This window comes from Dioscorea cayenensis, chromosome 9, assembly GCF_009730915.1.
Source record: "Dioscorea cayenensis subsp. rotundata cultivar TDr96_F1 chromosome 9, TDr96_F1_v2_PseudoChromosome.rev07_lg8_w22 25.fasta, whole genome shotgun sequence".
Taxonomy (NCBI): domain Eukaryota; kingdom Viridiplantae; phylum Streptophyta; class Magnoliopsida; order Dioscoreales; family Dioscoreaceae; genus Dioscorea; species Dioscorea cayenensis.
The window spans coordinates 24,678,642-24,696,558 of NC_052479.1; the positions used below are offsets into that span (position 1 = coordinate 24,678,642).

The window sequence follows — 17,917 nt, forward strand, 5'->3', positions numbered from 1 at the left end:
GGTATGATATGAGCTTGTGTATTAGTAATACGAAGTATTCATTCCTTACTTTGAGCATTACTTTTCTCAGATTTTATCGCTTATTCTTGTGTATATGTGTTTCTTTTGTACATGTATGGTTATGGAGACAAGTATGGAAGAAAGGAACTAAAAGTAGATCGTGAATGCATTTTGTTGATAAAATATTGGAGTGAACAACCGTGAAGACACAAGTTGTGCTCAAAGACATGTGAGTGTGTGCCAACCTCCATTGTGCTCAAGCGAATACAGAGTTTGGAGGGGCACAAAGGCAGTCACACACATGTGTTTCGACTTGTGCAATATTTGCAAAATCTTGATCAATGTGATTTTATTGAAGACGCAATACGATTTGCAGCATGAATGTGTGCCCATTCATGTGGCCTCGATGAAAAGTGTGAATTCGGGAGTATTTTGGCAAAGTGCTATAGCAGTACTGTAGCAACGCATTGTGGCAAAATTACTATAGCAGTTAATGTTCACAACTCGCAGAAATTCAATTCCTGAAAATTCAGATAACCGTGTGGATGCCTGATTAAAGACTTATTTAAGCCGTTACTTGAGACGTTTTGAAGAAATCTTTTTCTCATATATTCCCCAACTTTGGAGGCGCTCACGGCTAGGGTTTGGAGAGGCTTTGACAAGGTTTTGGAGTGGTTCTTTGGAAGATAGTTATTGGGAGAACTTTCGTCGGCATTGATTCGGCAAGGTGTACCCTAGGCTTGACGAGGGAACTCTTGGAAAAGACGAGGCAACTCCGCAAGACCATCGGTACGGAACACAAGGGGGTTTTACTTATGAATTGCATGCATTTACATTCGATTTCATTATTGATTATATTTTTCTCCATGGAGAGCTAAACCCCTAGTGGGTGCTTGGACTTGTAAACCCTAGGATGACTTTGTTTCATTGACCTTTTATTATGTTTTCTTTAATTGATGTTTTAATTGAGTTCCAATCTTGAATGCTTGTTGAAGTGATTTTCCCTTAGAGTGACACTAGGGTTGAGAATCCATCTTGGTAATTCTTGTGGATGAGTGGCACACCATGAGAGTTAGACAAAGCAAGATTGGAGAGGGTTGAGAAGATGAGTCTAGAGGTAGCGGAACATCCCTTTTCCCTTCCGGTATGAGTTACCCTATCTCCGTGTTGCAAGAGTTCTTTGCGGTCACAATAGAGTGAAGGGCTAAGAGAGGAAACTCCGCTGGGGCTTAGTTGCGCAAGCAATAGAGTGAAGCGTTGAAGGTATCCTTAGTGATTGGGCTTAATTGTGACTAGGGTCTTTCATCTAGACCAAAGGGTTAGATCTATATTAGGGAAATAGGGTTTGTCACTTGGAGTCCCTAGAGCTTCTTGCATCCCCACACAATGTGAGGCTTCGAGAGTACTCCTTTTCACTAGGGCATAGTGTAGGGTTAGTTACAGTTGACCTTAGGTTTGGGACCGTGTGTTTTAGGATTTTCATGACTCATTAAACATCAGTTAGGACATATAATGATTGGTCTTGCACTTGAAGCAATAATCCTAGGATGAGCAATGTCCAGGTGCCCCACTTTCAATCGATTGCCTCTCCTTATTCTTTTTTTATTTCTATTTGCATTGATATCATTCACATCACTTTTGAATCATCTTCATCATAGCTAAATAGCAATTCTTGTGTTTCTTATCACTATTCCCTATGGATACGACTACCCACTCACCAGTGTACTTTATTACTTCGATAACTCATGCACTTGCGGTACACACACAAGGGGTGTGTTAAGTTTTTTTTGCCATTGCCGAGGAATAGACGTTTTGGAAGCATTTTTCACTTTGCTATTTTAGCTGTTGATCATTTGTTCTATTTCACACTTTCTTATTCTTCCATCATTCTGATTTGTTTTCCTTTCTTTGGTTGCAGCTCTAGGTTATGACCCAAGGAAACCGTTTGACATTGGATGAAGGTGATCCGGACATTGGAAGGAGAATTCTTAGAAGGAGAAAAGAACCTGTACAAGAACAGTCAAATCAAGCTGAGATAGAAGATGAAGGGTCTGATAACATGGCAGAATAGAATGAGCACCAGAGTATACTCTTAGATTATGCCAGACCAGCAGTTCTTAGCAGGCAGTCTAGTATTCTATGGCTACAGATCACGGCTCAGATTTTTGAGCTCAAGCCAGGCTTTATCCAAATGTTACAGCAGTCCGCGTAGTTTAATGGTTTGGCCGATGAGGATCCAAACAATCACATTGAGAACTTCTTGGAGGTGTGTGACATGCTCAAGATTAATGGTGTCACGGATGATGCTATCAAGTTGGGGCCTTCCCATTTTCCTTGAAAGAGAGAGCGAAGCAATGGCTACATTCATTACCTAGAGCATCGATCACTACATGGAGGAGATGCTAGATGCTTTTCTTGCCCGATATTTTCCTTGCGGAAAATCCGTGAAGCTTAGGAATGAGATATCTTCTTTCGTGCAAATGGAATTGTAATTTCTTTCTGAGACATGCGATAGGTTCAAGGAGCTCCTGCGGAAATGTCCTCAACATGGGTTCCCCGAGTGGATGATTATTCAGACTTTCTATAGCGGGTTGAACCCAAGCATGAAGCAGTTACTTGATGCTGCAGTAGGAGGTACCTTAGGAAGCAAGACACCTGAAGAATCTCGACATCTTATTAAAGAAATAGCTATGAACAATTATCAGTGGAACATGAGGGATAGAAAGAAGGTAGCCAGACTTCATGAGATTGATGCAGTTGACTTCGTTAGCGGCCCAGGTTGAGTCATTGAGCAAGAAGTTAGACACTCTAACTTCTCCTAGAGTGGCAGACGCGATGAGTTGCACTAGCTGTGAAGGACGACATGCGCCATCTGATTGCCCTATTTCGATTGGTGGTACCACATCCGTGGAATATGTTGATTTTGTAGGTAATGCAATGAGAGGACAAGGAAATCCATATAAGAACACCTTCAATCCTGGGTGGAGGAGCCACCCGAAACCATTCTTGGAGTAATCAATGGTAACAGAAGACTATGGCAACACTAGGTTTCCAACAACAACAACAAGCCCCAAACATAGAGAATCGAGTTTCAGGGTTGGAAAATTGGATGACAGACTTAGAGAAGGCTTTGACCTAGTTCATTTCATCAGCGGATGCAAGATTTCAATTTGTTGAAGCCACACTTTGCAACCACACCGCTTCATTGCACAACTTGGAGAACTAAGTGGGCCAAATAGTGAAGTTACTCTCGGAAAGATCTCAAGGGAGTTTGCCTAGCAACATGGAGACAAACCCATCGGAACATGTGAAGGCAATCACTTTGAGAAGTGGTCGTGAAGCTGAGAGTAGGCTCCCGAGTGAGAAGACCAATGTTGAGTCGTTTGAGGTCGTATAGGTTGAGAAAATAGCAAAAGAGAAGGGGGTGGCACCCCCACCCTATAATCCAAGAATCTCTTATCCTTCAAGATTAAAGAAAGACCAAAATGATGAGCAATATAAGAAGTTCTTGGGTTTAGTTTAGTGCTTGCATGAATAAGAGCTTAAGTGTTGGTCTTTTGATCTTTTACATGCTATTGTTGTGCTTTTCTCATGGATTGTTGGTGTTTTGGTGTGCCTAAATGTAATTTACATAGTTTCTTGGTTGTTTGAGCGTGTTTTCCATGATTCTCTGGTCGGTTTTTCATAGTAAGGATAGGCTTTGTGTGTATATAGGTGTGGAAAATTTTTTTGTAGAGTCTATAATCTTTTCTAAGTCATCCAGAGAAGACACACGGGTATGTGGAAATTCCACACAGGCGTGTGTTTCCGTTCAGAGCTCATCCCAACAGGATACGGGGGCATGTGAATGCCCCTGTGAATGGCCTTGTGACGGTCACACACCCGTGGTAATTTCCACACTGGCATGTGTTTCTCTACAGAGTTCTCAAAATCTATCTAAGAAGACACAGGGGTGTGTGAATGTCCCTGTGAGTACCCCTGTGAGCATCCACACGTCCGTATGGAATTTCCACAGGGGCTTGTGACAACACCCCTTGCGTATGTCCCACAAGTGCACGGGTTTGTCGAAGTAATAAAATCCCAGGTGAGTGGGTATCGTATCAACAGGGAATAGGGAGTAATAATACTTAATTTGTTTCTTAACTAAGTGAAATATAAATAGTGATTTGTGAGGTAAGATGTAATGCAAACAAAAGTAAAAGAGACAAGAGAGAGAGCACAAGTAAATGAGAGGTAAGGCAATCAATATAAATGGAGTACTCGGATATTGATCCACCTAGGACAATCATTTCAAGTGCTCTATTATGCTTCCTAACTAATGCATTAATGAGTCATGGAGATGCTTTAATACATGGTTCCAAATCTAAGGTCAACCATGCCTAACCCTGTACATATCCCGGAGGAGAAATTGAACATTCTCTCAACCTCGCACTCGTATAGAATTGCAATGAGTTCTAGGGATTCCAAGTGATAAATCCTCTTCCTATATGTAGACCTAACATTTTGGTCAAAGCGAAAGATCCCTAGCCACAATTAATCCCTAGATGCTAAAATCACTTCAACGCTTCACTCCATTGCACTTGCAACTAAGCCCCAGCGGAAGGTCATCCCTTAGCCCATTCACTCTATTATGACCGCAAAGAACTCGAGGAATTGGAGGTAGAATAAATCACACCAGAGGGGAAAATGGACGCTCCGCTATGTCTCGACTCACCATCTCAACCCTCTCCAATCTAGCTTTGTCTAACTCTCATGGTGTGTCACTCACTCACAAGGGTTACCAACAAGAACTCTTAACCTTAGTATCACTCTAAGGGAGTATTCATACAATTAATGCATTCAAGATTGGAACTTAATAAAAACATCAATTAATGAAAGCATAATAACAAGGTTCAATGAAACAAATACATCCTAGGGTTCACAATCCAAGTACCCACTAGGAAGTTTAGCTCTCCATGGAGCTAATTACAATCAATTAAATTGAATGTAAAAGTAATGAGTCCATAGAAAACCTCCTCGATAGTCATGACAATGGTCTAGTGGAGAGTCTTCTACTCGTTTAAAGGTCCCTTTGTTCGGCTTAGGATACACCTTGCAGGATAGGTGCTGACGAAAGCTCTCCCACTAACCTTCTTCTAAACAGAGAGTGATGTCGGAGCCATAGAACCTCTCCTAATCCCTAGCCAATACCTCTCAAAACCCTAGCTGTAACCCTCTCTCAAGTTGGGGAAAAGATGGAGATAAGAATGCTGAAATCGGGGCTGAAATCAGCCTTAAATAGGGCTGGAATCCGGAATCCACATGTACATGTGAATATTTCACACGGCCCTTGTGGAATTAACGCACGAGCATGTGGAATTTCCACATGCCCGTGTGGCTTCTCTGGATAACTCCTTCTTGGCCGGCCATGAACAATACCTACTACAGTATTTTGCTGGAGCGTTGCTACAATATCCTATAGCAGTACGGTCCGAAACACTTCTGAAACAATGCTTTCATCGAGGTAACATACACGGGCATACGTTTACGTCGTAGATCACTTTGCTTCTTCAATGAATGGCCATGTTGGTGGAGATCTTGTTACACATGCACAAGCCGGAATACTTAGAATGTGACTACCTCTGTGCCCCTCCAAATCATTGTGCTAGCTTGAATACAAGGAGGTTGGCACATTCTAGCATCTTGAACCCGACTTATGTCTTCGCATTTGAACCTTCTCAAGATTTCCTCCAAATGGTGCACTCACGATCTACATTGGCTTCTTTCTCTAAGATTCAGCTTCACAACCCTATATGCATGAAAGTAACATAAATACACACATATTAGCGTTAAAACCCGATAAAAATAATAATCATCATAAGTAAAGAACACTTCGTATTCTTATCACATAAGCACTTATTAGTGTGTGGAACACTTAGCCAAATTTTCAGGTAGACAGAGAAGCCACAAGGGCATGTGGGTGTCCTTGTGGGTCGGGCACACGGCCGTGGGGAATTTCCACATGCCATGTGAATGCGTTCAGAGACAGCCAGAGGCTATCTCGAGAGCAGATAGGGGCGTGTGTCTACCCCTGTAAGCGGTCCTGTGGGAGTCACATGGGTGTAGGTAATTTTCATACGCCCATGTGGATGCACAGAACGCTAAGAGGCGCGATTTTTCTTTAAGATCTACTTGCGCCTCTTTATTCTTTAACTCCCAAACACTCAAACAACGCCTCTCTTAACTCTCCCGACCTCTCACTATCTATTTATAAAGATTTTAGGGCGTCTTCTTGCCATATTCGAGGTTTTTGAGTTTCATCTTGTCGGTAAGCCCTCTTTCTCTTTTTTCTTTGCCAAATCTTGATTTATCATGCTTAAATTTGGAATGCTGCTTTGTTTTTATATGTAAATGGTTGGTAATTTCCTTTAGAATGATTTTGGAATGAATTTGTGATGTATTTTTGGAATTTTGAAACTTGGTTATGTGGCTTTCATACCTCGTGGATCCACACGAGCGTGTGAAATTTCCACACGACCATGTGGATTTATTCAGTATTGATTTGTGACTTTATTTGATCACTTCTCTTGTTAATTCTTGCAGATATGGAACCCAAGACCAAGACAGCACCTGGTAAGTGTCCACGTGAGCCCTCACTTGAGCTAGGCTCAGTTTGAACAAGTTTCGTAGCTGAAGTTCGGTTAGATGCGGTTCCTAGACTTGAGTGCGCTCAAGGAGAGCCAATTAGGGAATGACATAACTTATGAGGTTGACATGCTACTTTCGGTGGGTAGTTAGCGGCTTTTGTTTTTGATCCAAGGGCCGGTTATCCGCATGTAGACATTGGAGGTGCTCGTCTCATTCGAATTTGACTGGTCTTATAGTAGTTTCGACAGTATTGATGCCATTCAGTTTAGGGCGTTTGGACAGTATCACAGTATAAGCGTCACATAGTTTTCAGTCAGATTGGGTTATACAATGAGGCGTTTACAGACACTGAGGAGTATAATCAATTACCGACTGATTATCCGGGTAGTTTGACTTCTTAGAGAGCATATAGGACACTTTGTGGCCAGGGTCAGTATGAGCCGGGTGTGTCTAAGGCTACGTGCCTCTCGCGACTGAGCTATAGATATATCCACGCTATTCTAAGCAGATCAATGAATGGGCGTGGCGATAGTACAGGTGTTTTGAGCCTGCAGGAGCTACTTTATCTGTATTCGATGGTGCAGAGCGAGACGCTCCACTTGGGGCACATTTTAGAAGAGTATTTGAGACACTAGGGCCAGTACGCCAGGATCAGAGTCATCTTTTTAGGCCTATATATTACGTGACTCATCATTGGTATGGAACTCTTGGATGCGATCAGGGGGGCTAAGAAGATCATAGTACCGTCCCCCCGGCTTGGAGACTATAAGACAGATGGGCATGGTCGGGAGATACAGAGATGGAGTATATGTGATGATCATATCCCTGCCAAAGAGAGCCGAAGGTGAGGGAGATGCAGCAAGGGGTCTCAAGCTGTGCTTGATCCATAACCTGAGTAGGTGGAGACTGAGGCACCAATTATAGCACAGTTGCCACCTCCATTGCGTATGTTTCTTCATCTCAAGCCTATGATCGCTTTGAGAGGCTTGAGAGTGCTATAGGGTTGCTAAGGACTGAGATTGTTGAGGTTCACGCCACACAGGATGTGATGCACGATCCGTAAGCATACGGAGTCATCAAGTAATACCTCTCGTGCGAGCACGAGAGGGTCGTATTCCTTAGGCCTAAGGATCTACCCTTACTTCCTCTTCGCGTATTGTCTAGCCGAAAGATTCGAAGGGTTTCTCTAATCTATTAATTAAAATGAAAGGACTACAAGTGGAGTCTAAAACAAGGCAAGGGTATAAAATCAGGGGAAAGAAATGGTCACGGATATAAAATCAAGACAAGGATACTGTAGCAGAGCACTGTTCACAGCCGGCAGAGAAAATAGGAATTCAGAGAATCCACACGGGCATGTGGAAATTATACACGGCCGTGTGGAAATTCCACATGGGCATGTGAAAAATCCACAGGCCCGTATGGTTGCCCGATTCCAGCCTTATATAAAGCGGATTCATCCCCGATTTCAGCATTCTTTTCTCCATCTTTTCCCCAACTTGAGAGAGGATTTCGGCTAGGGTTTTGAGAGGTATTGGCTAAGGTTTTGGAGAGGTTCTACGGCTCCAACATCTTCATTCTTGAGGAAGACGAATGGTAGGGGAGCTTCCGTCGAGGCGTATCCTATACCGGACGAGGGAATCCTTGGACGACGAGTAGAGGACTTTCCACAAAACCATCGACATGACTATCAAGGGGGTTTCTCTATGGATTCATTGCTTTTACATTCTATTTCTTTGATTGTACTTAGCTCCATAGAGAGCTAAACCCCTAGTGGGTACTTGGGTATTTGTGAACCCTAGGATGTATTTGTTTCGTTGAATCTCTTTATTATGCCTTCAATTAATTGATGTTTGTTGTGAGTTCCAACCTTGAATGCTTGATTGTATGAACATTTCCCCTAGAGTGACACTAGGGTTGAGAGTTCTTGTTGGTAACCTTGTGAGTGAGTGACACACCACGAGCGTTAGACAAAGCTAGATTGGAGAGGATTGAGAGGGTGTGTCGAGAGTTACATGAGGGTCCCCTTTCCTCTCTGACGTGATAGATTCTACCTCCGTTCCTCGAGTTCTTTGCGGCCATAATAGAGTGAATGGTCTAAGGGATGAACCTCCGCTGGGGCTTAGTTGCGCGTGCAACGGAGTGAAGCGTTGAGGTGATCTTAGTATTTAGGTCTTAATCGTGGTTAGGGACCTTCCACCTGGACCAAAGGGTTAGGTCTATACTTAGGAAGAGATTTATCACTTGGGATCCCTAGAGCTCATTGGAATGCTATTCGAGTGCGAGGTTGAGAGATAATCTAATCTCTCCTTCGGGACATGTATAGAGTTAGGCATAGTTGACCTTAGATTTGGGACTATGTATTTAAGGATTTCCATGACTCACCATTACATTAATTAGGAAGCATAATAGAGGGTTCTTGCACTTGAAACAATTGTCCTAGGCGGAGCATTATCCGAGTACCCCATCATTATCGATTGCCTTACCTCCTCCTTTACTCGTGCTCTCTTACTTGTTGTTTTTACTTTTGAGAATTGAATCATTATCAGACTTATGACTACTGATTTTTCACATAGCTAAGAAGTGGATTAATTGTTTTTATTCCCTACTCCCTGTGGATTCGATACCCGCTCATCCGGGATTATTACTTCGACAAACCCGTGCACTTGCGGGATATACGCAAGGGGACCTTGTCACCTCACAAGGTTGGGTCCAGGTTTGTGTCATCTCATCTCTCCTTGAAATGTTTCCAGTCCATTGGCACCTATCACAACATTGAACAAATTTTTGTGCATCTTGAAAGATGGAAGGCCAATAGAAACCTGCATCTAGGATTATCCTGGTTGTCCGGTTGGCACTGTAATGCCCCCCAGCGGGACCGACATGGCAGTGCTCCAAGATAGAATACCCTTCCGAATGAGATACGCATCTCCTCACTACCTGGTCAGCGCAAGTTCTAAAAAAATAGGGATCCTCCCATAAGTAATATTTCAGATCAGAGTAGAACTTCTTCCTTTGTTGATAAGTTAGCCCACCAGGATGTGTCCCTGCAGCAAGATAGTTTACAAAATCAGTGAACCACAGAGTTTCTTCTTCTCTCATTATCCGAATACTAAACAAATAGGGACCCCATCGACGTTGCCCAAGAACTGCCCCCACTGGGAAGTCGCTAGAATCACACATGAGTTCAAAAGGTAAATTCCAATCGGGGGACACGATAATCGGGGCTTCAACAAGCTTTTCCTTATGGGTAAGAAAAACAGTCATACACTCATCACTAAACTCGAATACCGCGTCCTTCTCAAGGAGTTTTGTAAGTGGTTGACCAATCAATGAAAAATCCTTGATGAATCTTCTGTAAAAACCTGCATGTCCCAAAAATGCTCCTAATGGCCTTCACCGATGTTGGGGGAGGCAGCTGTTCGATAGTGGAAACCTTGGCCTTATCCACCGCAATTCCTTGTTGTGATATCTTATGACCAAGCACAATGCCTTCCTCGACCATAAAATGACACTTTTCCCAGCTGAGAACCAAGTTGGTTTCCTCACATTTGGCTAAGACCCGCTCTAGATTTTTGAGGCAGAGGTCGAAAGAATCACCAAAAACTGAGAAATCATCCACGAAAACCTCCATGATATCTTCCACTAGATCATCAAATATGGCTATCATGCATCACTGGAAGGTAGCTGGCGCGTTACATAGACCAAAAGGCATATGGCGGTAAGCAAAAGTACCATAAGGGCATGTGAAAGTTGTCTTCTCCTGGTCTTCTGGGGCAATGGGAATTTGAAAGTATCCAGAGAGGCCATCCAAGAAACAGTAATATGAGTTCCCTACTAGTCGTTCAAGCATATGATCAATGAACGGTAGAGGGAAATGATCTTTTCTAGTAGCATCATTGAGTTTTCTATAGTCTATGCACACCCGCCAACCTGTGACCGTTCTAGTGGGGACTAATTCATTTTTTTCATTAGTGACCAACGTCATTCCCCCTTTCTTTGGTACTACTTGCATTGGGCTCACCCACTCACTATCAGAGATAGGGTAAATGATGCATGCATCAAGAAGTTTGATCACCTCACTGCGCACTACTTCTTTCATATTAGGGTTGAGCCTTCTCTGGGGTATAGCCGTTAGCCTATGATTATCTTCCATGTCAATCTTGTGTGTATAGAAGGAAGGGCTAATTCCCTTAATGTCTGAGATCTTCCACGCAATTGCTTTTTTATACTTATTTAACACACTCAGAAGGTCTGATTTTTGCCTAGGGGTCAGGTCTGAGGCAATGATAATTTGAAGTTTTGACCCCTCTGCCAGAAATGCATACACCAGGTGTTCGGGTAGCTTCTTCAGTTCTAGTTCTGATGGTTCCTCAATTGATGATTTTAGTCTCCCAAACTTCCCGAGATCAAAATCCTTGAACCCTCTACACTCATCTTCCATGGAGCTACCACTATCCATGCACTCTTCCATAGCGTGAATCTCACATCCGGATGACACTTAGTCCTCCCCCCATAAGATCTATTTCCTCTTCATCTTGTTGAACTAGTATGCCAAAGTCATCGGACTTGCTCCTCTCTTCCTCACCGATGGGGATGGAGGGGAGGACATGTGGAATAAGCTCAACTACTGGCAACACATTGTTGGACTTCATATAATGCGTGAATAGGTCCTGCACGTCATGTTCTTCCAAGGGTACAGTTCTAGCCACATTGTAATGCTCAGACCGTCTCCAACTATCAAGAATGTATGTACTCATCATTTCCTCCAGTTCAAATGCCGCTAGATATTCAAATGGGAAATTCGTATATGGGATCTGTAGATAGGAAGCGTCACACTAACCGCTAGCCGCAGCCATGATTATAGTCGATAATGAATAAACAAGAAATGTTAAGCAAAAAGAAATATTTAAAGCAGAAAATAATTTCAAATTAATGGAAATGTATATACAAAAAAACATAAAATAAAATAAAATAAAAAGAAACAAATGTGCAAAATGAAGGAAACAATGGCTAAATCAATAAGCTCTAAGTTTTCCGAGTATTCCTTGTGGGTACCCGGCAACGGTGCCAAAAACTTGATGCACGATCCGCAAGCATACGAAGTCGTCAAGTAATACCTCTCGTGCGAGCACGAGAAGGTCTTATTCCCTGAGCCCAAGGATCTACCCTTACTTCCTCTTCGCGTATTGTCTAGCCAAAAGATTCGAAGGGTTTCTCTAATCTATTAATTAAAATGAAAGGACTACAAGTGGAGTCTAAAACAAGGCAAGGGTATAAAATCAGGGGAAAGAAATGGTCACGGATGCGGATTACCTAGGGGCTAATAAAGTGTAAAGGATGCTAAGAATGTCATGCAATTGAGGGTTTGGACCTAGAGATTTCCTAAATTAGATCAACCCGATGGTCACGGCAATTGACCCCTAATCCGGTATAAGTATTGATACGGAATTTTTTCTGATCAAATCCTTGTACGATTTGCATTAACAAAGGGGAAATCCCTAATTTGAGCCGGAACACAACTTGGTCTAACCCTAATATTGGAGCGGTAGAAAATACCCAATGGTCATGGCGTATTCATATATGAATCCCTTCCAAACTTGGTGTATCTAGTACAAGGGCGATGGTCACGCTACCAAGTACAACCTAGGAGTTGGTTTACAGAGTTCTCATATAAGCAACACATCACATGCACCAAGAATGAATCACAAACATACAACAATTGCAATAGACAAAATTAGATCATCCAAATACACAAGTTCACCCAAGGTTCACCGGCATCCGGTAACCTTGGGGTCTACTCGTCCATGCAAACAAATACAAACAATAGGTCCATGAAAACAACTACAAATGGCATAAGAAAACTCCCTCAAACAATAGAAGTGAGTGACAAACCAAGTGAGGTGGAAGGCTTCCATGGACGCCGTGATCGGGGCGGCTTCCCTTGTCGTCTACAAGCTCCCAAAGAAGAGATCGATGAAGATCTAGCCAAACCAAGCTTCTCCCTTTGATTCCCCTTCTCCAAAACGTGTGATCTTGCCTCCTCTGAACTGGTGGAAGTCGGCTCCAAGAACTCCTCCAAAAGCTTTCTCAGAAAACCTCCTCCTTTGCCCTAGAAAATCAGCCCAATATATATCCTGTCAGGTCCATACGAGCTATATGCGGGCGCATGGATCCCGTGAAGCTCACTGCCATTTCGCCCTAGCAAAGGTGTGTCAGTGTTACAGTACTCAGCTACATTGTTTTGCTACAGTGTTTCTACTACAGGAACCGAGGGTTGTGAAATTCCAGCAAACCTCATAGGCACCCATGCGGGCGCATGGACCCTGTAAAGCTCATAGCCGAATGCTTGCTATAGTGCCGACACCCCAAAAATGTCATTTTTGGTGTCGAATTCATCCAATTTGCATTTTTGAGCTTTGTTCGACTCTTTTAAGATCTGCAACACCGAAATAACCAATTTATATTTAAACGGGCATCAATTCATTAAAATATACACAAATAATACAAGATTAATACGTATAAAATATATACATTTAGGTGTTTATCAGGCCGCGAACTACACAGAGGTTATTGTGCGTCTCGATATCTTACAACAGATTCTCGAGCGAGACGCGACCTCACCTTTTGTGATGAGACCTAGGACTCCACCAGCATCCCCAACACCACCAGTAGCATCACCAATTCCAGCAGCACCGATTGATCCATGATAAGTGCTTGTATATTAGTAATACGAAGTATTCTTTTCTTGCTATGAGCATTACTTTTATTAGGTTTTAGCGCTAATGCATGTATATTTGTGAACTTTCGTGCATGAAGGGTTGTGAAGCCAAATATGAAAGAAAGAAGCCAAAGTGGATTATGATTGTACTTCATTGATGAAGTCTTGGAGTGACCAAATGTCAAGACACAAGTTGTGATTGAAGATACATAAATGTGTGCCAACTCCATGCGCTCAAGCAATTACAATGGTTTGGAGGGGCACAAAGGCAGTCACATTTGCGTATCCTGACTTGTGCAATGATAGCAAGATCTTTACCAATGAGACCTTTTATTGAAAAAGCGACGCGATCAACAGCATAGACTTGTGCCCATTTATGTTGCCTCGATGAAAAGTGTGGATTCGGGGGTATTTTGGTTGTATTGTAGCATGCACTGCAGCAAATCAATGCAGTAATTTACTGTAGCAGCTACTGTTCATAGCATGCAGAAAATCAGATTTCCAGAAATCCACACGGGCGTGTGGAAAGTTCATACGCTAGTGTGGATGCCCGATACCAGCCCTTTATAAAGCCGCAACTTATACCGATTTGGGGATCCATCTTTAATCCTTTTTCCATTTTTTCTCCAACTTTTGAGAGGTCGGTGGCTAGGGTTTAGAGAGGCTTTGGCAAGGCTTTTGAGTGGTTCTACGGTGAGGTGTTCCCTAGGCTTTTGTCTTGGAAGATAATTATTGGGGGAGCTTTCGTCAGCACCTATCCGGCGAGGGGTGCCCTAGGCTTTACAAGGGGGCCTTTGGAGAGGACAAGGCTACTCCACAAGACCATCGGCACAAACACCGAGGGGTTTTACAATGGATTGCATGTTTTTTACTTTCGATTCTATCAATGATTGTATCTTGCTCCATGGAGAGCTAAACCCCTAGTGGGTACTTGGATTTGTGAACCCTAGGATTTGTTTGTTTCATTAACCTTTTATTATGCTTTACTAAATTGATGTCTTTAATTGAGTTCCAATCTTGAATGCTTCTTGAATGATTTCTCCCCTAGAGTGACACTAGGGTTAAGAATCTACATTGGTAATCCTTGTGAGTGAGTGGCACACCATGAGGGTTAGACAAAAAAAGATTGGAGAGGGTTGAGAGAGTGAGTCGAGAGGTAGCAGAGCATCCCCTTTCCCTCCGGTGTGATTCATCCTACCTCCATGTTCCAAGAGTTCTTTGCAGTCACAATAGAGTGAAAGGTTAAGGGATGAACTCCGCTGGGGCTTAGTTGTGCAAGCAACAGAGTGAAGCGTTGAAGTGATTTTAACACCTGGGGCTTAATTGTGGCTAGGGATCTTTCGTTGGACCAAAGGGGTTAGATCTACATATAGAAATAAGGTTTATCACTAAGAATTCATAGAGCTTCTTGTAACTTTACAAAGTGTGAGGTGTTGAGATTGGTTGATTTCTCCGCCGGGGCATAGTGTAGAGTTAGTCACGGTTGACCTTAGGTTTGGGACCGTGTATTTAAGGATGTCCATGACTCATTAAGCATCAGTTAGGAAGCATAATAGTTGGTTTTGCACTTGAAGCAATAATCCTAGGGGAGCAATGTCCGAGTATCCCACTTTTTTCGATTGCCTTTCCTCTCACTTTATTGTGTGTGCCTCTCTGTCGTATTTTCTTTAGTTTGTTTGCATCAATCTTTATCCACACCATCATTGTTTCATCTCCACTTAGTTAGGTAGCAATCTTGGTGTTTCTATTCCTTATTCCCTATGGATAATATACCCTACTCACCTGGGATTTATTAATTCGATAAACCCGTGCACTTGTGGGTCACACGCAAGGAGTGTGTCAGTATACCAGCATCAGTATCTTTCTCAGTAGCAGCAGCAGAGCCAATAGATGACACCGATGCTTGATGCGTCTTTACATTTCGTTATTATTTATGTTTTTGTATTTTATTTTAGCATTATATTTTGGACTTGAGTCTATCTTTCTTCTGAGTCTATCTTTTATTCTCAGTTGTCTTGAGTTGTATTTCATTCTTCTTATCTTTATATACTCGAGATTATTTTGTTTTTGACTGAGCTTCACTGAAACCCCTTGTGTATACATGCAAATAGTCTTGTGAGTTTAGAATTTGAGGAATATTCATGGACATGGTTAGTGTGACATTCACATGGCCGTGTGTGCTCCACATCCTATTGGAACTCAACTCTCAATGAATATATCTCCATCAAATATACCACTCGGAGTTTAGGGGAGTATTGTTTCAATTGCCCGTCTCCACACATATTTTGATTGTTATACTTTTTATTGTGCTTGCATGCGTACAATATACATCTTAAGTGTGCGAGGGAGTTCGCATTACACATGTTCTATACTTATACTTTCATTGTTCGTACTCATGTAGCCAATGGTGGTTCACCTTAATTGTAATGGTTGTATTCTTAAGTTTAGGAGAATTTTTAACATTGAATGTTCTCATGCTCTAGTTTTTACTTGAATTTTTAGGAATTTTTGTCCGATTGACACTTGTTGCACTACTCACTCATTAAACGTTGTGGAAACTCGAGTTTGACATTTAAGAGACTAGTTTAGTTATTTCTTGTTTTAGTTTCTTTGAAAAAAAGTGTAGATATGTTTTTTTTTTGTGTATTGGGGGTGGAAAGAGCTACGACATATGAAGTATGAAGCTACTCTCATAAGTCGGATACTAGCTATGCCCTAATGAGAGAAAGAGCTATCTCATGGGATGAGTGAAAGCTACTACCCCGGTCGAAAGTGTGAAAGCCACCTTAGCGGACACTTCGGAATGGCTACCTTAGAGGATGTGTGAAGCTACTAATTTCTCTTTTCTTTTTGTACATAAATAAGTCTTTCTAACTTAGATCTTTGAGGAGTATATGTTTGGTTGATTTGAGTGAGTTGACACACACTTACACAATTTTGGGTTGTTGTCCTTTTTGATTTGAGTTTTTTGCTACAACATTGATTTTTCTTATTCGGTGTTGAAATTTTGGATTACGTGTAGAATGCTTCCCTTGCATGTTTTTGGTGAACCTAAGGCTGAGCAATTTCAGTTTGCCTTCTTATATACTTTAATGTTTTGTTTTTGCATGAGGACAAGCAAAAGCTTAAGTGTTGGGGAGTTTGATAAGTGCTTGTGTATTAGTAATACAAAGTATTCTTTTCTTACTTTGAGCATTACTTTTCTTAGATTTTATCTTTTATTCTTGCGTATATATGTTTCTTTTGTGCATGTAGGGTTGTGGAGACAAGTATGGAAGAAAGGAACCCAAAGTAGATCGTGGATGCATTTTGTTGATGAAATCTTTGAGTGAACAACCGTGAAGACACAACTTGTGCCCAAAGACATGTGAGTGTGTGCCAACCTCTATTGTTCTCAAGCGAATATAGAGTTTGGATGGGCACAAAGGCAGTCACATTCTTTAATGTGATTTTATTGAAAACGCAATACGATCTACCGCATGAATGTGTGCCCATTCATGTGGCCTCGATGGAAAGTGTGGATTCGGGAGTATTTTGGAAAAGTACTATAGTAGTTACTATAGCGAATCATTATGGCAAAATTACGGTAGCAGTTACAGTTCACAGCTCGCAGAAATTCAATTCCTGAAAATTCACATGGGCGTGTGGAAATTCCACACGCCCATGTAGATGCCCGATTCTAGCCCTATTGAAGCCGTGACTTAAGACGTTTTGAAAGAATCTTTTTCTCATCTTTTCCCCAACATTGGAGGCGCTCGCAGCTAGGGTTTTGGAGAGGCTTTGGCAAGGCTTTTGGAGTAGTTCTATGGCCTTCAAAACCATATTCCTTTGGAAGATAGTTATTGGGGGAGTTTTCGGTAGCATTGATTAGGTGAGGTGTGCCCTAGACTTGAGAGAGATCCCTTGGAGAAGACGAGGCAACTCTGCAAGACCATTTGATTTCATTATTGATTGTATTTTGTTCAATGGAGAGCTAAAACCCTAGTGGGTACTTGGATGACTTGGTTTCATTAACCTTTTATTATGTTTTCTTTAATTGATATTTTAATTGAGTTCCAAACTTGAATGCTTGTTGAAGTGATTTTCCCTTAGAGTGACACTAGGGTTGAAAATCCATCTTGGTAATCTTTGTGGATGAGTGACACACCATGAGGCTTAGACAAAGCAAGATAGGAGAAGGTTGAGAGGGTGAGTGGAGAGGTAGCGGAACGTCCCCTTTCCTTTCGGTGTGATTTACCCTACCTCCGTGTTTCAAGAGTTCTTTGCGGTCACAATAGAGTAAAGTGCTAAGATAGGAACTCCGCTGGGGCTTAGTTGCACAAGCAACAAAGTGAAGCGTTGAAGTAATCCTTAGTGTAGGGGCTTAATTGTGACTAGGGGTCTTTCGCTTGGAACAAAGGGTTAGATCTTTATTAGGGAATAGGGTTTATCACTTGGAGTCCCTAGTGCTTCTTGCAACCCCAAATAGTGTGAGGTGTCAAGGGTACTCCTTTCCACCAAGGCATAGTATAGGGTTAGTCACGGTTGACCTTAGGTTAGAAATAGTATTTTTAGGATTTCCTTGACTTA

The 17,917-nt window shown here is 42.0% G+C and overlaps 1 non-coding gene across 1 annotated transcript; it reads right to left on the reverse strand.

The window, feature by feature from the left end:
• Positions 1–2,447: 2,447 nt before the first annotated feature.
• LOC120269572 lies at positions 2,448–2,554 on the reverse strand. The gene has a single exon (XR_005539221.1). It is a non-coding gene; the product is annotated as a small nucleolar RNA R71 (small nucleolar RNA).
• Positions 2,555–17,917: the final 15,363 nt, after the last annotated feature.